Source organism: Lichenostomus cassidix, chromosome 3, assembly GCF_008360975.1.
Source record: "Lichenostomus cassidix isolate B80296 chromosome 3, HeHo_3.0, whole genome shotgun sequence".
Classification (NCBI taxonomy): Eukaryota; Metazoa; Chordata; class Aves; order Passeriformes; family Meliphagidae; genus Lichenostomus; species Lichenostomus cassidix.
The window spans coordinates 32,272,499-32,297,767 of record NC_139483.1 but is presented as its reverse complement, the minus strand read 5'-3'; the positions used below and the strand labels follow the sequence as shown (position 1 = coordinate 32,297,767).

At 38.1% G+C, this 25,269-nt stretch overlaps 1 protein-coding gene and 1 long non-coding RNA gene across 4 annotated transcripts in view; one reads left to right on the top strand and one right to left on the bottom strand.

The window, feature by feature from the left end:
* SMYD3 (SET and MYND domain containing 3) overlaps nt 1–25,269 on the top strand; it is a 383,946-nt gene that overhangs the window by 202,226 nt on the left and 156,451 nt on the right. The window lies entirely within an intron of this gene.
* Nucleotides 9,805–12,562, bottom strand: LOC146439408 (uncharacterized). Its single transcript, XR_014851247.1, has 3 exons — nt 11,950–12,562; nt 10,481–10,576; nt 9,805–9,957 (listed from the first exon to the last, which is right to left on the bottom strand). It is a non-coding gene; the product is annotated as an uncharacterized LOC146439408 (long non-coding RNA).

The window sequence follows — 25,269 nt, the reverse complement described above, 5'->3', positions numbered from 1 at the left end:
CCTCAGAGTTTCTTTTGCCTCTTCCTGCTTTGGCCAATTTTCAGCTGTATAAAATAAAGGTTTAAGATTAGTTTGGCTTTGAAAAATAACATTCAGATAAACCATAAGGAAGTATTCAGAAAGGTCATCTTAGTGTGTGGGTGCTTTCTTCATTTCTTCATACAATAACTCTGTTTGTTCTACGATAACAGCGAGCAGCAAGTTCTTTGAAGTTGTTTCCAGTGTATTAAAATTAGTGAAAGATTAAATGGGGTATTGTTTCATTTGATCAATATGAAACCTCATATCAGCATGAGCAATATGCCTTAAGCTGTTAGGACCTGGTATTGAAAATCTGCTGCTGGACAGTGGTTTTGGGTCAGGCTACTGAAGAAGGTCAATAACTGGTTTCAGAGCTGTGTGTGGTCCAGCACAGAAGAGCAATGCTGTTTCTCAAATCCTGGTTCCTCTGATTTCAGTGTAGATTCCTCTTCAAAACATAGGGCTGTCCATACTTGTCAAACAGGTCAGCATGGTGAAAAATCATATTTCTATTTTGAATGGAATTAGAATGTAGCTTCCTGAGGTTAGAGTACATAAGTCTGAATTGTCAATACTTTTGGGTTTGCACACTGCCACTAATTTTCAGTGCTCAACAGGAGATGCTTATCGCTTTAATGATTGGCGATCAGCATTTTAAGCACCTGAAGGCAGACCACTGAGAGAGTCAAAGTACTAAAATTCATTATCTTTGGAAACGTGAACACAAAATATTGTGAACTTCCTTGGGCAGACATTTCTGTGAAAAAAAAATTATTTCTGATAAAATTAATTTTTTGTTTGATTTAATCTTTGATGTATTTTATATTTATAAATTGAAAAGAGAAATAAGATTGGTTGTTGCACTGAACCAATAGCTAGCATAGACAAAGCTATAGAATGAAGGAAATGAAAAATAAGCAGATTTGAGGTGAAAGGTGTGTTACACCATCGCTACTCTGATAATTAGAGAGAAAAAATTAAGTTGCCATAAGGTATTTTAAACATGAGAGTCTCTTATTAGGTTCTTCGAGATTGTAATTAATCACTTGCAGCTACACACGTTCTTTGCGTAGTGGTGTGGAGTACCAGCATTTCATTAAAACCCAGTTCAATAATAACAGGTCACTCCGGATGTCATTTGCTCTGGAGAAGGTTGGGAAGCCAAATGCGTGCTGCTTCATCCCTCATGTGCTGTGCCAGCACACTGAGTTGAGTGCAAGCTGAGCACACCAGGGTTGTGTTCCAGAAACCCCCTTGGTCTGGGTGACAGTGCCATGGAGACCTGGGAGCAAAGGGATGGGCAGAGGACATCAGGACAGGGCAGCAAGCACACAGTTCTGATAAAGACACTGCAAGTCACAGTCACATTAAGTAATTAATAATAATATAAAATAAATACAAGAGCTACATTGTCCTAGTGACAGAGTTTTTTGACTTTAACTTTTTTTTTTTAGCAACAGCCATGGGTTAAATACTCACAGCTCCTGTGCTGCCCTAGTGCCTTAGCTAGTTTACACTGACAGTGAAGTTAAGAGAAAGATGTGTAGGCAAGCTGTTGGAGATGCTCTGAGTGTCACTTAGTTTTGTTAATCTCTTAAGGAACAAGATACCAGAGGGCCAAATTTTGTCTAGTACATTCCGTGTTACTTTTGAGGGATAGGATGAAAGGTATGCAAAGGTAAGAAGGTGCCCTTAGTGCCCAGCAGGATTTGGGAATTGAGAACCATTTTGGTAACACCCAGTTCTCTAGAGGTGCAGGTATTGCTGGTATCCTGAATGAGTCCTGACAGACTGTTGAGAACCATCATTCCATCCTCACAGGGTGTAGGGTGCTCTCTTAGGAAGTAGGCAGTAAATATAAAATGTTTTCCCATGCAGCTGAAGGAACCCGAAGGCCTGTCCTGCACCACCTTCTGCTTGTGACCTTCCTTTTGAAATACATTTCACTGGTATTACAAGGAAACACATTAGGCTCCTGGAATTGTGTTTGGAGTAAATGAAGAGCAACATATGTTGTGTAATTGCACCCTATTGTTTTATATTTTACTTTGAGAAGATTTTTTGCAATTAGATTGTTGTTGAAGTGAACAAAGTACGAACATAGGGAGCAGAGGGGTTTTGATAGGAAGGGGACCTGTCAGTAGCTGATTGAGGATTCTGTTTAATCTTAAATATGATTTAATGCTCTGTGAAAGGAATTAAGAATCCCATTTTACACTGAAGCATGCTGTTAATGTGCATATAAAAACCTCAGCAATTTTATTGACAGTTATGAATTTACAGCTGCTGGTGGTGAATATTTTTGGAAGACTGCTTCCCTTTCCCCAATTCTTTGCAGACCATTGTCATAGTTTGCTATTAGCTAAGGCAGAACCTCATTTAGCAGAAATGCATAGGTCTTCAATTTCACTGTATACATCAGGAAAAAAGAAAATCAATGCGAAGCCTGGATTCAGTCTGCTGATGCCAGAGATGACTATCTGTAGCATACAGAAAGAAACCCTGGCTCAGATTAGTTTTTCTTTACCCTTTGGATGTTAAAAATGACAGAAAGAGGCTGCTACTGGTGAGAGTTATTATGACTATTATCCTCTGGTCAAATTTGGTGTTAATGCTAGAGACTGTTAGTGCATGTACCAAATATTTCAAGTGCTCAATATTATTTTAGTTTAATTTATATTTATTATTATCATTTATATTATATTCATTGATGGGAGGATGAGTATTAAGAAACAGCTTGTGCATTTGCAGTTTCACATTTGCATTGAATATCCATTGTATGTGTGTGCAGATGATTGCCAAACACCCAGGACTATATGTGTATGTAAGTATATATATATGTATATATATATACATACACACACACACAGAGTATCTAATCATCAAGAATATCAAGGGGTGAAAATAATTTTTATTTTCAAACAAGAATTTGGAAAAAAACCAGCCAATGCCCAGCTGGCAGAGTCCAAGCTTCACGGGAAGGGTCTCTGTGGCTCATTGCAAACACAACTATAACTAGAAGTGACCTGAAGCTGGTTAAAGGTCCTGTCTGGCCAGGGAAACCCATTGACAGAAATGGAGGTAAAAAGTGAAGGTTTGTGTGATGCTATTCAGTTTTGTTCTAGTTGGGACTTCTGTTAAATTGACTGTCACTGAGAAAATTCCGTATAAATTATGTTCTTTAAATTTGCTAAAAACCTCCCAAGGAATAGATTCTCATGATTTTTTTTTTTTTTTAATTTGAAAGTTGTTCCATTGGTTTTAAAACAGACCTTCTTTCCTCTTTTTCATTATACTTCCCATGATGTCTTTTATAGAAATGTCTTTTAAATAATGTCTCAGATGTGCATGTTGGCCAAAATTTTATTTCTTAGTAAGAAATCAATGAGAATTTTTAGTAAAACATTAAGAAAGAATATGAAACTTTTGAGAAAATGAGAAGGTATGATTGTAGCAACTCTGCTTTTGAAAATGGAAAGGCTTCCTTAACTAATTCTTTTCTAGCCCTACTGAAGCTGCTATTTTGGCCTGTGGAAAATGACATTGACTGGTCTTGATGTGATAGTATGGAGATATTCTTTATGACTCTACACCAAGGAGAAGCTGGAGCTTCCCAATTATTTCTATTAACTATTGTATTCCTAACATTATTTCCAACAGTTCTATTTGATGATGCGTTTGTGGGATCAGTGTCTGAAAATCTCATATCCTATTTTTTTCTGACTTATTTTATTTATAATAGTTACTTTTTAATTCTGAAACATTACCAACATCTGCCAATAGACTCTGCAAAGCAACTGAATTCAGTAAGTAATTCCAAGGGAATGTTGAGCTATTCCTTGCCCAAACTCATTCTGTGGTTCTGGGTTTCCAGAGACATTAATTAAGCATACCTGAGCAGTAAATTTGCCTCAGTTTCCAGATATGCATAAATATGCATAATTCAGCTTGGGAACCCAGCTCTGACTTGGAGCTTGGGAAATACTAGTTCTGGACTCTGTCCTGGCAGCTGATCCTTATTCGTTCATCTGATCTCTTTGAAGTGTCTTGGGATGCCTGGAAAATGTGTGTATGTTGTTATTACTGTGTAAAATTATCCCCTTAACCTGCTGTAGTTTGACATAGTGCTTTAGATTTTAACCTGTTTGAGGTACATTCCCCATTTTAACTTACTCCATTGCTCATGTTTCTTTTGGAAAAGGAAAGATTTGACTTCTGAAGGCAATCAAATTTTAAATTTATTTTAGAAATGTTATTTTCTTCTTTATTTTTTATTATTTTTTCTTAAAGGACATTTTTCTAAAGACTGTCTTAGAGGTGCTAAGACATTTTCTCATTTTTTCAAAAATATAGGAACTGTATGAAATGAACCCTATGATTAGCCAGAGTATTACTTCATATGTACTATACAGGATATGTATGATGTAGAAAAGAAATGGAAAGACCTGTGGTGTATGCTGTGTCAGGTATTTTTCTGCACTTAATAATCTATGGTCCTTTCTCAAAGACAACTATTAAACTCTATTTTTTATGGGTGAGCTAGTTCTACATTCTAAATTTAATCTACTTATAATTCTAAAATTCATTCTAAAGATGAGCTACCATTAAATTGAATATAGTGGTTTACATTTCAATAGCAAATATTTTTCTAATTTTAATTAATTAATCAGCCTTAGAATTGGAGGAGTTGCTTCTTTTATTTTTTTTTGTGAACTAATTAGATATAATTACACTTTCTCTATCTCCTTTGCCTTTAATCAGCTTTCTCTAGCCAGATAGGACTCTTAATTCAGTTCTTTAACTTCCAAATTGTAATAGTGTTTATATATTGTAGGCATTGATAGTAATTCTTGCTCTTCCTTGTTTGCACGAGCCTCAGCATTTCCCCATAACCCTCCAAACAGAGTTTGATTCCCACAGCAATCATGAGCTAATGGGGGGAACCACTGCAGTAATGTGAACAGCAGTTTTATAATACTGTACATGAGAACAAAATGTATCCTGGAATAGGCTGCTGCTGTTGGGGACTCGATCCGTTGGAAACACTTGTTTCATGAATGTGTTTTCATTCTCTATTTCTGAGCTGACAATTCGGGGTGACATTTATAGGATTCCTGTCTCACCTCTCTACCTGTTTGGTAGAAGCAGCTCTGCTTCTCCCTGCAGATGAGTTATACCTGCATCAGCTAGGAAATTGATCAAGCCTTAGTCTAACCTGCTCCCTCTGCACTCCCAACAAATCTTCCATATCAGCTTTAATGAACAAAAAATGTATGTTTTGGGAAACTAAGGCCTGAATGTGTTTCTGTCCCCTGCCCAAGCCACAGGGGCTCTCTGGGGTACTGTGGAGATTAACCTCTCCATTTTCCTCTGTTCTGCACTGACCACATTTTGGCCCAGAATATTCAAGTTTCTCTCCTGAAGGCTCTCCATTGGCACAAACACCAAGGAGCCAGTGCTTGCACTGTGGTGCATCTGAACACAGGTGTTGAGGGCCTAGAAATTAGTGAGTGCTGTTCTGGGTATTTAAGGTGGTGTGAATCATTCTAACCCTGAGTAATATTTCAAGTATTTAGACAGAAAAATGTTAAACAATTTTTTAATATTTTCTATTAATAATTTTAGATAGGCAGTAGCAATTTAATTTAAATTAACCGTTATGCTTATATTATATAAAAATAATTATAGCATGTGTTGCATGTGAAATTAGATGTTTATTCTGATCTCAATTTATTTGGGTAACATCATGCTAGAAGTTCAAATTGGCAAAGAAGTATTAAAAGTGGCTAAAGGATATGTGTTTGTGTATGATGTACTTGTGATCTGCTGCAGAAAGATTTCTTTTTCCTTTCACTAACTAAAGATCAGAGCAAACTATTTGCATCAAAGCCTCTCATTTAAAACAGTTTATTGATGACAACACACTTGCTGAATTCGCAAGCAAGCACCTTTATGTAGCTAGAGCAGCATGAAGTGTGCTTGCCTGTTTTGGAAGGCATCCAAGGACATCCTCAGCCTTTCAGCTTTCCTCTGTGGGGTGGGGTTTTTGTTGCTGTCGCTGTTTTTCTTCATTTCCCGTACTGCAGCAGTTTCTAAATAAGTGCTGGTTGATTTCTCCGTTTGTTATTTTTCACTTCAAAGATGCTTAGTGACCCACTGAACAGATACAGGCTTTCTATCCTCGACGACTTAGCACAGGATCTCTTCCCTTTCCCTGATGGTACTACCTGCCAGCAGGCTTGTGTGGCCCTTTGGAAGAATCCTGATACCAAAGGCTGCATTTTCAAACACCTTGCACTTGTTTGCAAGCAAAACCAGGCTGTTAATCAGAAACAGGCTGACAAGGCAGCAGTGAGTGGTTCCTGCCTCCAGAGGAATGCATGAGGAGTTGTGTGCGGAGGAAAGGGCAAGGCTGGGCCCCACTGGGGCTGGAGAGTGGCACCCTTGGAGCAGGGCAGTGGTACCAGCAGAGGAGAGCTAGTGGCCAGTGACCCAGCAGTGCAGGGTGAGTGCCCATTCCCCAGCCTCCTCCCAGCTCCGAGTCCCTGAGAATTTCAGGAAGTCATTATGCCTTAAGGTTACTGAGTGATGAGCTTTCTGCTGCTTTTCCCCAAGCTTCTCTCTTTCATCTTTACAAAGCCATACAAAAATTGCCTGCAACTGGCACATATGCTCTCTTTTAGAGATGAAGGCTGCCATTTGTGTCTAGTTTGAATACTGACACATCATTACCTGGTTAGAGATTTAAGGAAGAAGCTACCTTTTAAGAAAGAAACTTTGTCATTGATTAGAACTTTTGAATTTCATTGAACAAAGTAGTTTTTTAGTGACCTCTATTTCCTAGATGCTATGCTTCCTTTTTGTATGCAGCACATTGGTGCAAATTCATCAGTTCATTCTAAGCAAGAAGGAGGTTACAATGAGGATTATGACATTATTTTAGGAGATGATGCTGCCTGGCTGAGGCATTTTCAGCACTCTTTCAAATCTTGTCTAGTTTGTGATGCCAGTGAATATATAACAACATAGCTCTTTCATAAAATCCAGATCTTGTGCAGGGATAGAAACACTACTTAATTAAGCAAGAAATGAAAGAATTAACATTGTGACATAGGTCTTGTAAATGATTTCCAGATTAGGTAGATGCACATGTGGTCATGTTTAAGAGCAGCTTTTTGTAATAGCGTAAAGAAGCACTGAGATGTTGGTTTCTGTGAATACATGTATTGCATTGAAAAATCCAGTAGAAATAAAGGAAAAAAAAATCAACATTTACACTACCTAATCAGTAAAATAATAGATTGATAATGAATGGAAGGATAGTTTGTAACTTTACTATTTTGAGGAATGATAAAAATGCCATCTTGAAGGCCATTCCAGGGCTAATTAGTTCTAGTCTTCCAATAATCCAAGGTTCTACAACTTGAAAGGGGGCTGTTGCAACAAAGGACCAGATCAGCCATTGCTTTGTCTGGACGAACCTTTCTAAGGACAAAATCTCTCAACCTGTTTGGCAACCTATTCCAGTGTTTCTGGGGAGAATATCTTTCCAGCTGTCCAGCTTTAATCTCTGAAACTGCTTTATGTGGTTGTTTTCCTTGTTATGCTGTCTGACACTACCAAGAGGAGTTTGCTGGTGGTGTCCAAAGAATTGCCCTTCCAAGAGCTGTAAACAGATAACAAATACCTCTGTGGTTTCTTCTTTACCAGACTCTTCAGGCCCAGCTCCTTCAGCCTCTCCACACAGGGTATTTGTGTTAGGCACCTTTGTTGGACCTTTTCTATTTTCTCTTCATCACTCTTGAACTGAGGGTCTCCCCAGCTGCCTCAGCACTAGCCTTCCTTAGTCTGCTGCTCTGCTCCTCCAGATGCAGTTCCGAGTGCCATTTATTTTGCTCACAGTGAGGGCTCACTTTTGCAGCATGGTGTCAACTGTAACATCACAGGCATATTCTTAAGGACTGCTGCTTGGTAAGGTTTCAGTCAATGCATGGGGTTATTCCACTCTTGTTGCAGAATTCTGTGGTTTTCCCTGTTGAAGGTCATGACATGTCTGTTGGTTAACTCCCAAATTTATTGAAGTCTTCTGGACTGAGGCTCTGGCCTTATCCTGTCAGCCAAGCTGCCTAGCTCAGAGCTGTCTGACAGTTTGCTGAGTCTGTTAACTTCCTATTTGAGGGGAGGTTAGTCTATAAAAGCCTACTGTTAAAGTCCATCTTGTTATTTTTATTTTGGTAGCCTCCTAAGATATTTAGCAATGCTTTTATGAAAAAACCCTCCATTACATGTAACAGTATACTCCTTCTCTTCTAAAGAGAAGGAAAGACTCAGTAGTGAACCAGAAGCTGGTATTTTATTCTTATGCAGAAATGATGCAGATATATTTAGGTTGATGTATGAAATTCTGTATTTTTTTTTCCCTCCTGAGTACACAATTTTCTGTCCTTTTTGTTTCACTGGCTAGCATGAACACTCTACTATCTATAGTTTTAGATACAATTTATTGTACATTTGAACAAGAAATGTTTGGTTCGTGACAAAGCAGTGTGATGTGTGTTAAGAAAGTATTTTCATATTAGACTCTAAGTCTCATCTATGGGGAGAAATCATCATAATTGGTCTTCCAACATCTTTATTAGACATCTTAAATAGTTTCCACATATTTGTGAAAGTTTCTATTACTCCAGGTACTGTTTGACAATTTTAGTCGAAGTGAGGGACACTGGATGAATTTCTGTACCATGATAAAAATGTGGTCTAGTAGGATTTCTTAGTGGGAAAAAAGAATGCATCTTCAAATTTTTCTTTTTTTAAAGATACTGTTTGTCTTACATGCTAGCCCCAAGCCAGACTCTTTACATTTGCAAATTCTAATTTAAGTTGGAGAAGAAAACTCTGGTAAAACATGAGAAGTTACTTTAATCTAGTGTATTTGTTGTTTTGGTGTGTTTTTTTGTTGTATGGCTCTCATTATTTGAACCCATTAACTAAATGACCATGTGGCTCCAGCTCTCACTTTAGGAGCTAGATGATGGATGCTGCAATTATTCTGAAATACAGTGTTATTTTTTGTAAGTTAAGAACTGGTTCTTTGTAAGTGAAAAAATGGTTGCTGAGCATTAGGAGCATGTTAATGGAATCGGAGGGAAGAGAAGATCTACAGAAATTCAGAGAAGGACTTTTGAGGCTTTCTGAAAGAGCTTATGGAACTGAGCCCAGTGACAGTCCCATGTTCACTCCCCCTGGTGATCACTGGGTCTACATTTAAGGCAGCTTTTAGTCTTGTGTGAAAGACATGATTTGACTCAGGTTATTGTCTCAGTCCAGTAAACTTAGCTGAAGGAAACCTTCTATGCAGGGGTGGCTTTTGTGGTGTAAATTTACTTTTATATCAGTTAAAGATAATGGTCTTCCCTTAACCTTATCAGAAGAATGAACAAATCTGGTTCACTTCTGCATTAAATTTTTTTAGATTTCTTCATGCGTTCAACATGCAAATTAACATGAATACAGACTAAGCAAGAAAAGCATTTTTAACAGACTCTCCAAGAAATACAGCATACTATGTAAGCCCTTGTTTGCTGCCAATAGATGAAGGCACCATAATGGAGACCATGCATAAGGGTCTAGAATAATGTTAAAGAACACAAAGAAAGTTATAACCCAGGTTCCCTCACAAAAGTACAAATTCATGACTAGTCCTACAGGACCATGTTAGAAATTAAATTATAATTTGAATACTCAGTGTGGTTGCTGTCCAGTACTTTATTAATTTTGTTTGTGTGTTTTTTTAAAGAAAAACCCAGTGTGAGAATTTTATTATGGTAGATGACTGCAAGTTGAATGAGATGCAGTAATTATCCTTGACAGAATCTGGTTTCATTGTACATGGCAAACTTGTGAAACCCAAAGGACATGCTGTGTCTTGCCTGGCTCCTGAAATCAACAGAATTGTGTTAGTTTAGATTGCAGATTATTGTGGGGTTTTTCTACAGAAGATGTAACCTCCCACCTTGCTTTTGAGAAGGAAGTAGAATGGACCTTTATTTGTTCAAGAAAGAAGCATTTGGTTTAAACAATTTCTTGCCGTGATACCTTTGCCTACAGCACCTTAGAGCTACATAAATCCATTGAGGAAAACAATAACAAGTGGCAAGTTGGCTCTGATGATAACAGGTTCATAACAGCAAAATTTCAAACAAAGGGAAGGAGAGCAAGTAGGAGGAGCACAAATAACAGGAAGATTTTTGCTCTCTTAACCTTTGCATGGGCAAGAGATAGACTCAGCCCTCCTTCAGCTGAAAGTTTGGGGTCACAGCTGCTGCCTTGAGTGCTAAGGTGAAAGTACAGGTGGCTTCCCTTGGCACGTGCAGGCAGCTAAAGGGAACTCCTGACCATGAAGGGAGCACATAGCTGCTGGCTGCTTGCTAGCAGGCCATGATGGGATTTTCATACTCACAGTCTTGTGACACTGCTGTCACTGTCACAGCAGTTTCTTTTCATTTTAGGCTGCTGAAAGGGCCTACTTTGTGGGTTTGCTGGTTAGATTCATATCCTAAAATTGAAACCATACATAATTATGTCATGGTAATATTTGGTTGGTAATTTCTGTTTTGCTTTATACACATCTAATTCAACACAGGCATACTGCATTCAGCTAAAAGTTTGTTGATTCCCTAAGTGCCAAAAAATGAAAAACAAACTAGCTTCTTTTGAATATTGCTCCCTTGTGTTCCAAATGCCAGTATTTTCAATCACTACTTATGGTAAGCCTTTGAAAATAGATACATATAATAGAAGTCATGTTTTTTAAGTAAAAGGCAGATCTGTGATCTCTGTTACAGACTCTCCACAAAATATCAGAGACTAGTTTTGCTTTATATTGCTGTAAGTGGAGCAAGCCCTTGGCCTTAAAAAGAAACTGACGATACCTCATTGAAAATATTGAGATACCTTAGAATGAACCATTTATTTTGGATAAATCACACAGAATCACAGAATATGCCGAGTTGGAAGGAACCCACAAGGATCATGGAGTTCAACTCCAGGCCCTGCACAGGACACCCCAAGCGTCACACCATGTGCCTGAGAGCATTGTCCAAACATTTCTTGAACTCTGTCAGGCTGGTGCTGTGATCACTTCCCTGGGGAGCTGTTCCAGTGCCCAACCACCCTCTGGGTGAAGAACCTTTTCCTAATGTCCAACCTCAAGCTCCCCTGGCACAGATTCAGGGCCATTCCCTCAGGTCCTGTCACTGGTCACCAGAGAGATCAGTGTCTGCCCCTCCTCTTCCCCTCACAAGGAAGTTGTAACTGCAATGAGGTCTCCCCTTAGTCTTGTCCAGGCTAAACACACCATGTGACCTCAGCCACTCCTCAAATGGCTTCCTCTCTAGGCCCTTCACCATCTTTGTAGTCCTTCTTTGGGATGCTCTCTAATAACATCTTTCATCTCCTTCCCCAGTCTGTCCATACATCCAGGGTTGCCCCATTCCAGGTGCAGAATCCAGCACTTTCCCTTGTTGAACTTCATATGGTTGGTGGTTGTCCAGCACTCTCATTTGCTGAGGTCTCTCTGCAGGGCCTCTCTGCCTTTGAGGAAGTTCAACTACTCCCAGTTTTGTATAATCTGTGAACTTGCTCTGTATCCCTTCCAATCCTACATCCAAGTAATTTACAAAGATGCTGATGAGCACAGGGTCTAAGAGGGGCACTAGTGCCAGGTCATCAGTCTGATGTCACCCAAATCCCTGTAACCCTTTGTGCCCAACCTGTGAACCTGTTGGTGACCCATCCTATGATGTGTTTATCCAGCTCTGTGCTGGACATTTTGTCCAGAAGGATATTGTGAGAGATGGTATCGAAAGCTTTACTAAAATCCAAAAAGGTTACATCAACTGGCTTCCCCCGATCAGCTAGGTGCATTACCTTGTCATAAAAGGAAATCAGATTTGACAAGTTGGACTTTCCCCTCACAGAGCCATGCTGCCTGTGACCGATGACTGTGTTGTCTTTCAGGTGTTTTGCAATACCTCCCAGAATAATCTCCATAACTTTACCAGGCACTGAAGTGACACTGACAGATCTGTATTTTCCAGGGTCCTCCTTCTTGCCCTTCTTGAAAACTGGGACATTTGCCAGTTTCCAGTCAGCTGGACCTCTCCAGATTCCCATGACAACTCAAAAATCATCGAGAGAGGTTTTGCGATGATATCAGCTCTTGAGGTATCTAGCTCTTTGAGGATTCTTGGATGAATCCCATCAGGCTGCATAGATTTGTAGGGATCCAGTGGGAGCAGTAGCAAATTTGTCTACTGGAGAACTTGGTCAATGGCAATAGCCCTAGAGCCGTCTTGACCTCATGGAAATAAAAAATAAATCTTTTAGCCCTTCTTCCATCAGCATAACTTTGACCTCGTATTTTTACTTTGGTAGTCCCAGTATGGTGGGGCTGTAACCCAGCTTGGAGGTGTTAGCTGCTGGGCCTCAAAGGGAAATCCCTTATCTTCTGAGCCTTCTAGATTGGCTAGGAAAATTTCTTCTGGGTAAGTGCGTGTGTCATAGGGATTACAGAGCAAGTGTCACTGAGCTTCACTGTGGATTCCGCCAGCATGCCTGCAGCAGGACACTACAGTGGTCTTTGTCACAGCTGCAGGGATTCTTGTCACAGCCACAATAGCAATCCTTGTCACATCCAGTGCTTTTGTCACAGTGCTGTGAAATAACTGCAGCAGCCGCAGCCTCTGCCAGCTCTGTGAAGGCCAAGCCTGCATGTGGACAGAGAGCACAAGCTCTGCTTGCTGCTGGTAACCCAGATGTAGGATGAGGTCTAAAGTGATCACCTGCTGCACCAGTGTTATTTTGAACATAACACCAGGTACTGAGACCCAGATCAACCTCTTGGCATGAGAGAGGGCAGCTCTGCTTCCCTGGGCACTGTGAGTCTGACCTGTGAGGATAGGTTTAATGACCTAGAGATTAAGAACTTGTTACTAGGGGATATGATAGCAGCACAATGGGTTTGAAGCATGGAAACAACTTGTCCTGCTGCTTTGTTCCCTCATGTATATCTACTACTGTTCAATCTGAAGCTTTCCCTATCTTACCTGCGGCATTACTGGAGCATCTTTGTGCTTCTTCTTAGTATTTCTATAACCTCTGTGCTTCATACTTCCCAACCTCCTTTTGGCTCTGGCTAGGTAAAGGGATATTAAGGGACAGCTATTAGACTTTCTAATATTACACAGGTACACTCTTTTAAAATCTGAATCCAGCTCTTGATTTATTTCAACCTTGAGAAATCGAAGAATTGCGATATTGGGTAAAATATATTTAAGAATGCATGTGCCCAATGCTCTGTGCTCTTTACAATTTGCGTCTTTCCTGCTCCCACAGGACTGGTTGTATAGACTATTAAAAAGGCGCCTGATGGTATGTTAAAATCTTAGGGCTTTAGGTCATGACATAAACTGTAAAAAGTATTAGTGAGTACAAAAGGCAGTCCATTTCTAATGTCACTGGTAGTAATTTCCTTTACTGACTCTGGTGTACTGTAAAACAAGTTTTATTAACCTCAAAAGTAAATGTCCTTAATGTGTGCCTGCACTGGATAGTTTATAGGGGTTTTACACATAAGTGTGTTTGGCTGGAAGTGTCCTGCTTTTACCTGTACTTCTCTCAGTATTGCAATGCAGTGCTGGAAATCAGAATATCAAAAAGTCTCTCTAGAGTATTAGCAGCTGTTGTGGGGCAGCCACATTAGCCACAGATTTCACTGCCTGGAAATGAACAATAAAAAGCAATCCTCATGATAATGGTTGCTCAAGCAGCTTTTTTATCTAACTGGAAAAGATTTTTCTGTATGATCCTGAGCTAGTATTTCTTTATTTCTTTATCAAAAAAGATTCAAAGTACTTCTATTTCCCCCCTGAAAGTTTGGTGGCTTTTTTTTTTTTTTAATTTAAATATATAGAATACTAGCAAGGGGTATACATATATTACTGTAATTACTATGGGGAAGCAAATCCATTATTTTCCCTGTATGTGTTAAAATCTTATTTATTGGGGAATTGTTCTGATTCTTCTTCCAAAGGATATTTTCAGGTTGAACCTCCTCTTTTTCCTTATGTGAGAGGCAGCCAATACTGCTGTGTAAGTGTGTTCCAACTGCTCTGAATTAATCCTGTGTTCCCTGGCAACAACTTCCCATTTCTTTCCTTATCTTTTTGAGGTGCTATGAGGATTTGATCTGAGGCACCATTAGTAGAATAGACATAATGATTGTATCAGTTGGTTAGAGGCATCTAATGTAGTTTCTGGACATCAGTTACTGCTCAGTAATGGAAATATTTCAAGGAAATACTTCATGAGGCTTACAGCTGACTAAGAAGCTGGAAATCTGTCATTTTGCTTACAGGCACATAGGCACTTTTTCCATGTCCTCATTGTAGTGTGAAAGGTCCCTGGTGGAAAGGTAGCTTATATTCTGGCTGAGGTTTACCCACTCCTTTGGTGCAAGCTACACAATTCCAAGGTATAGTCACCCTTTGGATTCTCTGTCAGCAATTACATTGTCCCAGGCTCAAACTGGGAATCTCCCTGCTCAGATTACATTTGTCTTCTTTGCCAGAGATGTGAGCTGGTTGCTGCTGCCATGACCTAAGGATAATATGGGATGGTAATTGGATCTGGGTGTCAGTGTGGGAAGTTCAGTATATGGTGCTTTCAAACTCCTTCACAGCTGTACTAGGATTTTCCCCCAGTTTTGTTAGCCTTTTTTTTTTTTAATTTCCTGTGGAGCTGTATTAATTACCAAGGGTTTTTATTATTATTATTTTTAAATTTGATGATGCTACTTTATTTTATTGCATCTATTTGATTCTTGTCAAAACTACTTATGAATAACAACAGCATAATTTAGTAGAGGATATCAGCTCAGCTGCTCTATGAAAGCTTTATTTAAAGGGCTTCTCTTTACATGCAGTGAATATTTAATCATTGCCTTTATTTTCTGCTCTCATTTTCAATTCAGTTTTCAATTTATAGCTTTTAATTATGTAAAAAAGACAAAGATATGCTCTTTTCTTCCTTCTGTTTAGTTTTCCTAACACACTCTAATTTGAATTTGTCACTAAAAACTGACTTTTACTGCATTCAAGTTGGTTTTAGAGTCCTTCCAGAGTTTCAGAATTTATATTATATTTCACCTTTCTGGATCTAGAAAAGTACTGGCTCAGACCTTGATGCTGTTAAATTCAATAGACCTTTTGCCAATAACATTTATAATGCTAGGATTTGCACATTTGTTTTTAGGTAGGTTAGTAAGTTCACGATAATGCAGGATTTTTATTGCAAATGATGTCATGTTAGTATTTGTGATTACTTAAGGCAGACTTTTTAAAGCCACAGTTAATTTATGGATTAATAACAAATAAAATTAGTTGCTTTATCAATGTAGGAATTTCAAATTCTGTTAGATGCAATGTAGGTTTAAAATGTATTTTTAATACCTGTCATCTCCTGCAAGTAATTGGTACAATGTATATATAACCCTAGTAGTAAAAGGATACGTCAGAATTTTTATATTAACTATTTTAAGAGCTGTCTTTTCTCTCTTTGTTTCATCCAAGGATCAAATTTTAGTTCCAATTATAATTTTACTGAGAACTCTGTAAGTTGTTAAATCAATAATATATGTAGGTTTGGGCTTTTTTTTTTCAGAAGTTAGAAGATTAAGTTCCTTGAAAAGGAGGTAAGATGTCTAAATTCAACTAACCTTTTGTTCTGCAGTATGCTAGATCCTAACCTAGATCGTTAGGTTCCCAGTGGCCCTTCATTCATTCATGACCTGGTTAAATATAGAGGTAACAAATCAATAGCCTGAGATAGTAAAATTTGCTGTCTAATTCCTACTACTTCAACAGTGGAATTCCACAGTTATGTCGATTATGTTTCGGAAATATCATCAGCTTGGCTTATTTGAACCTATTAATGTGCTGAGACAAGGCTTCCTGCAATAACATGGTTGCAGAATGATGTGATGATTTCAATACCTTTGTCTTACCAAAAAAAAAAAAAAAGAATGATTGTGCAAAGGGTTGTATGAGACAAGTGTCATTGTACAGCCTGCAACACACTCCTTGGCTCCTGGGTTCTTTTTAAGTGCTGCTGTGGTCTAATGGGAGCAGTTTAGTTTCTATCACACAGCTGCCATTAAGCCCTTGCTCTCAAGAAAGTTTTTGCAGTCAAGGCTGCACACATTGGTGTGAGAAAAAAGTCCCAAAGAATTGGGATGGTACCTTTACAGCCTAATTAATTTATTTTTACCTGCTCTAGCAAGGTTTAACATGGTGAATATTCCAGTTCATGACTGGGCTGTGTGAAAAGTAACATTCCCATCTGTTCAACTGTAGCTTGACCTTTGGAAGACATACAGTGGTCTTGTCACATGCTGGCTTTTCTTTTTCCGTGGACCCTAGTGAGATTTTGCCTGGCCCTTGGAGTTAATTCACAGTGCACTACTCTCCCTGTTCCTGTATGTAGGTGTGAAGCCATGAATTTATGCTACCTTCACATCCAAGGGACTAATGAAGCAGAGCATTGCTTTCTATTTTTTCTGGCATAAAGGGAAATCTTAGAATGAGCAGAAATCATAATTTAACTTGTGTTCAGTTTCTCCATGCATTTTTCATCACCTGAAAAAAATTGTCTTCGCAAACTAACTTTTTAATGAGAAAGCTTCTAGTGTTGCTTGTAGCAATGATTAAGTATCTAACTACCTATAGCACTTCTTGTTAGTTCATTAAAAGACTAGCCCTCCTAATTACATTTGCATGTCTCTCCATAATTTGTACAGACCTCAATAATTAAATGGGTGATAATCCGTCAGCAGAATCGCAAAAGACCTTGATCCTTACATACGCAAACCCTCAGGCAGTATTTACAGTTATCTAATGGAATGTTGCCTTTCTTACTTGATTTTTAACTGAATAGAAGACACTGTTGATGATACTAGCTTCACAAATAGTCTCTTGTGGAATGGATGAAGACATTTTGGGATGGATATAGGCAATCTGTCCCCTTGCTCCCTAGTCATTGCAAAGACAGATCTCACTTCTTGTTTAGTTATTTGAAACTGTCTGTATTTTTATTTCACTGATAAGTCATTTTGAAAGCTGAAGTGAATGTTATTTTTTCACTCTTTGAAGGCCTGATCTCTTTGTGATGCTTGGATGGCCAGAAGATGGTGACTTAAACACATATTGGGTACCTGCAGCATTATTTGTAATGGTGCAGAGGTGAAGCTGGGGAATTGGTGCTCACCCTCTGAAGGTCAGAGCACAGATTGAGTTGCATGACTGGAAATACTCAGCGCTTATAGTGCTGCTTTAAGTATATGTATCTGTTTTCTCATTTGTTTGTTCTTCTCTTCAGACAGCTAAAAAACTAAGCGATCCTAATTTATTTTCTTTTTTTTTTTAAACTTGGTCTTCAGCTTTAGTGTAATTTTACCTCTTCTTTCATACTTATGTGAGTTACATTCTTTATGTCCTGTTTCATGTGAGAAATGCCTCCAAAGGCATTCACTTAAATATAGCAATTTTGGTGTATCACCCTCCAAATAATTTAGAGAAGATCTATCCATCATTAGGTGAAATTCTGCACTCTTATCAGTGCAGTGCTCACTTTCTGATCATCTGAAAAGCTTTCAGACTCACTCATGAGTTGTACAGTCATCACTGCCCATTTTCTAGCAGAATCCCTGTGTCTACATGTGCTCCTGCCTCACCAGATCTCTTCTTGGTCTTTCCTCAGAGCAGCACAAGGAAATTGTCTTTCCAACTCATTTGGCATATCACATTTAAGACTGTGCTTGCAGAGCAAGGTCTGGGCTTTACAACTGCATCATTATCTTCTGAAATATTTTTAAAATGTGCCATTTTAGCTCTATGTTATAGGTTCTGTCCTCAGAACAAGGCAGCAAAAGTGGAGCAGGGAGAAAGGAAAATGCCTGCTGTGTTTCGAGTTAGTGTTCCTACTGGGACATATCTTTGACGCAGAGTCATGTGAAGGGAGTGCAAATGGTGCAGGAAGGCACTTTGCTGAGTTGGAATGAAATATCACAAGCTGAAAGAGTAGTTTCTGACCTCCTGCCTGGACAAAGTGATTTCATCTGGGCTGCTATTGGAATTGTCCTTGTGTGGTTTGGCAACTGTTTGCAGCATCCTCTTTATGTTATTTCAGTTTGTGCACATGTGAATAAAAAGAAACTAAGAGAAAATAAGGAGTATCTTCTCTTCCAGAAAAGCTGGCTACCCATGGCAAATTCCTCCAAATTATTACTCTGTTACAAAGGGGCAATCATATGTTGTAAATAACAAATGGTAATGATAAAACACCTGAGAAAACTTAGATAAGAACATGTATTGAAAAAATACAGTCATTATGGTCTGAGAGTTTTCATAGTGGGCAAAACCATGTACTTTATAATTTCTACTATTTAATTTTTTAATCACATTTCTTTAAAAGTTAATTTATTCTGATGAAGTGGGATATCTGCTGCTTATTTCACATATCTGTCTATTCTGTGAGCTTTAGTGTTGCCCTGAGTTTCATGTTAATTATATAGGACCATCACTATATTTAAAAACCAGTCTTCCCTAAAAAAAACCAAACCATGAATATATCAGCTGTTAGCTGTACTTAACAGAGGTCTTCTGTGTCTCTCACAGGCTTTATGAATTCTTAGGCTTGCAGTCCTTTCTGCTTTTATGTGTATTGAAGCGACCATATAATTTATCTGTTTTGGAGCTCCTTTCTTCCAGCATATTCAGAGCTTACCAGTATCACTAATAGAAAAGCAGAAAGAGATTCATCTATTAATTCCTAAACATCTTGATAAATGAGCAACAGAACCTGCCAACCAGCTAATACAACATGGTATACAGACCATGTTATTAGGTGTAAGACATTGGTTTGGCAGGATTTTTGAGTATATCATGTGACTTGTAAGGAGATGAAAATAAAATACATAAAATATACAGACTGCCTCAGTATTTTCACCAGCATTCACAGGGAAGTGATAACAGAGCTCCTGCTCTTCAGTTCAGGTGTTTTATAAACTCGCCTACCTTCTTGATGTTGGAGTATTGGTGTGAGGAATTAGGATTGGGTGCCTGGGTGATGAGAAAATGAAAATGATTGTTCTTCAAATGCTTCTGAGATGATATGCAATAGAGCAGAACCCTTGTTAAAGGATTGGTTCAAAGCAAAACATAAGCTCAAAATCATGAGCTTTTAAAAACCTGCTTTACTGCTTGTGGCTCCTCACTGCATTTCAGATATAATTCATATTGAGTTTTTAGGACTTATCATTATCTAGACTATCCTGGCCTCCATCAGTGCCATGCCTACAATACAGATAGTCTTTGTATAAAATGCCTTCATCCACTCAGAGTTCTTGATATTGCAGTAATATTAAATTAATAATATTAAAGTAAAAAAATTCTGGGATTACCTAACATTTTCCCATATAACTATGAGGAGGAAGAAACTTGTATTTGAGCTTCCTTAATGCAGTAAGTGTTGGCTAAGATGGATTTAGCTGCTTGACTGTGTCATGATAGATGAAGATTAGAACTGTATAAATAAAATACTAGGCACATGGTTAATATTTTTCTAACTAGAAGGAACAGCCAAAAAGTTCAGGTTTGTACATGAAATCATCTTAAATAATACTGAGTTTTGAAAATTGACCCATTTTCAATTATTATTTTCTTTTTTTTCTCTTTGTTTGGTGAGGCTTGCTTTATTTCTCCAGGTTTCAGCTGAGTAACAGTGGTGCAATATTCCCCCCTGGCACTGGTGTCCCCTGTTCAGTGACACTGTGTGTCCCATGTGGTCATTCTCTCCAAGGCTGTTATTGTAACAATTGCCCTGAGTATATATTAGAATTTTTTGTCCTTCCTAAAATTAGTCTAAGGCATTTCAAATACTTAATCTTAAGGGCACAGCTGATTCATGTGGGAGCTTTTCAAGGGATAAATGGTAGTAATGTGCCCAAATTCTGTTTCCCTGATGTGGGAAAAGGCCAATGAAAGTACTCTATGCCTTTGAAAATGTTTTTTCTTTTGGTCCCCAATTTATTTTGGTATTTATTGCTTAAATACTGCCCATGAAATATTAGCCAGTTGTAGTGCTTGACTGAATTATGAGTAAGATGACCTAAGAAACATTGTTCTTCCATGTTTCTTTGTGTCATTCAATAGCTCTGATCTGACTTCTGAAATATATTTACACGTTTTTCTTGGAGTTTCATGACATCATCACATCTGTAGATTTAGGGGTCTGTTGCAAATGATGATCTGATTCCGTTAAAATGATTAGTCTGCCAAAACATGAACAACATTTTGTATTCTCTCCATCTCTTACACAGCTGAATCAATTCCAATATTTTGTGTTATGGATTTTGTTTTGAATCACACTCTTGTTGCATGCATCAAGTTTTATGAAACTTTCTTCCGGTATATCAGCATTAGGAACATCTGGTCCTCCCTTCCTTAAGCACCCAATATTTTCGCAAACTTTTTGACTACTTAAGAGAGCAGTACTTGTGGGTTTCGTCATATTTTAGCATCATGTGGTTTGTGGTTAATTTTCCACACAAATAGAAATGAAAGGAATTTCGGGGTGATATAAAGTTATTTGTATTAATTAATCCCTATCAAAACTTCATTGAACTATTTACATATATTTTATAGGTCAATATAGACCTCCATTTTAATTCATGTCTTTATGTAACAACGTAGTTACAGCGTGGATATTTATTTCCATGTGCTTTGCCTGTGAGTTCTAATAAGTATGACTCAGAGATGTTACTTGGAGTTTCATTTTCGTTTTAAGCATAAAGACTATTGTAGTCCCTATAGATTATTACTTAAAACTTGTTTTCAAAACACTAAACAGATACAAATATAGGAAAACAACTTTACAATGCAGCCAGATATTTCATAAAATATGTATAGTTTTTACTCCTTCTTCAGCACAGAATGTAAGAGATCATCTTAATTTTATACCAGTATAAGGTGCCTCAGAAAAGTTGTGCTTTGTGGTCTAATAAAAAATATTAGCTGAAATGGGGAGGATGAGGGTCTTTATGTATTGCTATATGGACAGAAGAGATTTTTTGTTCTTTAGTATAAAAGAAATCATCCAGTGATTCCATTGAAAATATTTAGTTTGAACACTGATTGAATATTGCACTGAAATATATACAGATGACTTCAGAATGATGGTAGCAAATGCAATTATGCTTCAACCCACAATAATCTTAAATGAGATATTTTATTAAATGTTAATAAGATTGGGGACTAGACTGGTTTCTTCTTAGGTCTTTCAAATAAGAATTACTCTGTGCAACAAGATGCCTGCAATATAAAGAAGGTGGAATGTGTACCAAGGGGTGTTTCTGAGGGCTTAAAACCATTTGAGATTTATTAATTTTCTGGAGTTGGGTTAACATGGTTCCATGAATAGGCACAAGGCCTGGAGAGTGGGATTAGGAAGGTTTCCAGAGGCTCTGAACTCATGTCAAGCAAAACTGTCATGCCAAGCAGCTAAGTCAACTGAATAGGGAAAAGTCTTGGAAGTGCTTTATCAGTGCATAATGTTTGTAAATTTTATTCAATTAATTTACAGCTGCAGGGCTCATGAGGCTGAAATTAAAGTTTTGTAAAGTTTTGATAAGCAAGCAGCCAAAAACAAACAAAAAAGTTTGATTTGCTTCGGATGTTTTTTTAGCAAGTTGGCAGGAAAACAAAATTGCAAGCAAGTATTGCAGAGGAAGCTGCACCTAGTCTTGGGAGCTATTATAGTCAACTGGATTGGTAGCAGAACGCCTGCCAGCATGCTGCATGGAGTGCCTGCAGGTATGCTTGACATTTGCTTTCCCCTCTGCCAACAGGTGCCTCAGTGAAAAGCCATGTCACAGAGAAAAGCCTCTGGAATTTAGTACTATCAAAAGTACTTACAATTAAACATTATGCTTTTAATTCCTGTTATTTCTATGACAAGATTAAATAGAATTTACTTTAGACAAAACATGAGCGAAAAAGAAGATATGCCAGAAGATGCCCAAGGTGCTACCATACGAGCTTTACACAAAATATCTGTGCCCCTGTTGCATACTTGAAAACTACTGTGTCTTGAATTGATGTTACCCATGCCACTTCTGATTTGTTTTAATTTTTTTTAAATTTTATTATTGGGAGGATCAGGCAAAGGCTCAACTTCCCCAAGAGTCCTTTGGATATACCTTGGCAGCATCACAGTCAGGGCTGCCACCCCATTTCTCTGTTTCTTGTGGTTGAGTTAGGAGAAATAGTGTTGCCTATTGGTATCTTACTTTTGTCCCTTATGTAGGCCCAAGACAGACCAGAATTTTGGACCCAAGCTTAACCTGGGCCCTCCCTCTCATGTGCAACCTGTGTTGCTAAGGTAGCAGTTTCTATTCCTTTTAGTTATATGTATTCATTACATCATATTTGAAAAGAGCAGTATTTTTGTTGTTTTCTTACATGCATTGTTAATCTTTAGACTTGAGTTCCCATTTCTCAGTATTGTTTCTTAAAATAAGAATAACCAAGTAAATTATCCAGTAAGCTTTTACACTTCCAGTGATTGTGAAATTTATATTCTATTTGCAACTTTATGCCAGTATATCTACAATGAAAATGGAAATGCCATTAAAATCAAATTATCACATGGGAACCCAGCTGCTTTTGCTGAAATATTTTCATTTATTTTGGGAAAATCTAAACAAAATGCTTCCATTTCAGCCAGGTCACTTTAAAAGCAAACAACTCAGTTTGGTAAGAGCATCTTTTAAGGGAGTGAGTGGCGTAGGTTGAATGCATCGCAGTCATGCCAAAGTTGTGGCAGATGTACTTAGTGAATGCTGATCTGTCTGGAAACAGGGGCTGGACAAAATGTAAACTACGTTTTCTGGGAACAGAGCAGTGTCTTGAGGGGAGAAAAGCAACGTCGCCCTTGTTTGAGTTTCTGCTGTCTGTTGAAGCCCTGTGATTTTGAGAGAGACATAAGGACAGCAGGGGTTGCTGAAAGTGGTGATGTCTGCTGTGGTGCCTTTTGTGCCGAGGGCACAGCTCCCTGTGTGCTCCCTGAGTGCCAGGGGGAAGGTCCTGTCCCACCCCAAGGCCCTTCACCAGGGGCCCACTGGGCTAAGGAGAAGTTCCTACCAAAGATGTGAATGCCAGTGAATTACTTGGAATTAATTTCCGAAAGATGAGGATCTTTCCTGCAATGCTGCTGGTCTGGAAGAACGTCAATGCTTTGTAAGTGTAAATCATGCTGCACACTCTGGTTATTTGACTTTGAATTCATTGTTCATGGTTGGATGCCAAATATGTTTTGCAATGTCATTTCCATAAAAGTTTGGAAAGAAGCAAGTCTTCTTTTATTAAGTAATGTTTCCTTCATAAATTCTGCTGATGTTTTAGGATTGGAGGAAAAAATGGAGACAAGTGGCTTTCAAACTTCCTTCTGTTTTAGAATGACACTGTGACTAAGTGCCCAGACTTTCTGGTGAGGTTTCCATGCCTTCCACTGAGATTTTTACACTGGGGCAGCAGGTGAAAGGCAACTGGGTTTGTACTGGGGCAGCAGGTGAAAGGCAACTGGGTTTGTACTGGGGCAGCAGGTGAAAGGCAACTGGGTTTGTACTGGGGGAGTTTTTATAGAAAGTCTTAAAGGACATTTTATAAGGTTTTACTGAAACTTTCCTAATTTTTTGCATGTCCCCTACCCAAATTCATGACTGTGAAACATGATACATGGATGAATGTTCACTCCAGTCTACCTATGCTGTACAGAGGAGATACCAGAATTTCATTATCTTAATGGTTTGGCATGACCATTTTTGGTTCTATGTGCTGTTTGCCCAGTTTCTTTGTGATTTTCCTTATATCCTTCTGCAAATACCTCTGTGGATTGTTCTAATGTAGTTTAGAAGTTGGCAGAGCACTGTCTAAAAACTGAAGCCTGAAAGTTCTGGTATAGTGTGACATCCATTGTTTTCCACTGTCACGAAGAGCAAAGCAATCTTGCTGAGCTGTGAAACTGCACACTTAAAATTAAGTAAGTGCTGCATATATGTGAAGTTAAACACATTCAATATCAAACTTTGTGCAAGATTCAGATTTTTCTATCCTAACTTTGCATTAAAAAGATCATATTTTTCTATCTTAACTCTGCATGAAAGAAATTAAGCAGAAGCTTTCTCTGAAGTCTCTGAAAATATTTGGGTTTGTATTCATTAATGTATGTGTCAATATGTAGATAGCTTCTGTAGTTTAATAACAGGCTCAAACCTTCCCACATTTCTTTTGGGTGTTTAGAATGATCATGGTTTGTATCTCACTCAAGAGACAATAAATTTCTTAAAAGGTAGCCATGACATACTGACTCGTTAATCAAAGCAATAATTACCGATGATTTTTCCATGTATCAAGATCAGCCTGTTTATTTCTGTGTCAGAAAAATAAATTGTGTTTCTATATAGGATTCTTACATGGTGGTAGAAGAAAAGAGCAAAATTCTCCTGGGAGCTGCATCTCTTATTAAGAATCTCAGAGCATTAAAAGCATTAGAATAATAACCTGTTACAATAAAGCTGTGATATACCTAAGCCCAGTCGTCTTAAAGAGGAGAAGTCTTGATTCATCACCCAGGTGTAAATATATGTCACAGAAGCCAGTTATTTGGTATGATATACAGTGATTCTATGAAATTAATAAAGCTTTAAAACAAAGATTTTTAATGAAGCAAATCAGGAGCTGTTTGAAATTCTAGGAGTCATGGGAAAGATGGGCTTGGTCTCGTAAATAGTTGGTCTGGACTTAAATGAAACCATTTTATAGCAGAAACAAAAGAATATACATTATGCTAAAGATATTATGAGATGAAAAATTTTCTATGCCTACACAGCATATTTGGTTTCTGATAGCAGCTGTAATTTGTTTGTGTGGGTTCCATGCTGTCAGTCCATTTCTAAGTCTGTTGCATCACTCCCTATATTAAAAAATGCCCACATTCTGTTAGTTTCTATTTTAAAGGAATAAAAGTAAAAGATGTTTCTGTGAAGTCTAGCCTAGAGACCAGGAAGATATTTCTGGGTTTTTAAATTGATTGTATTTGTCTATAGCATGAAGCATGGCCTAAGAAATAAAAGTT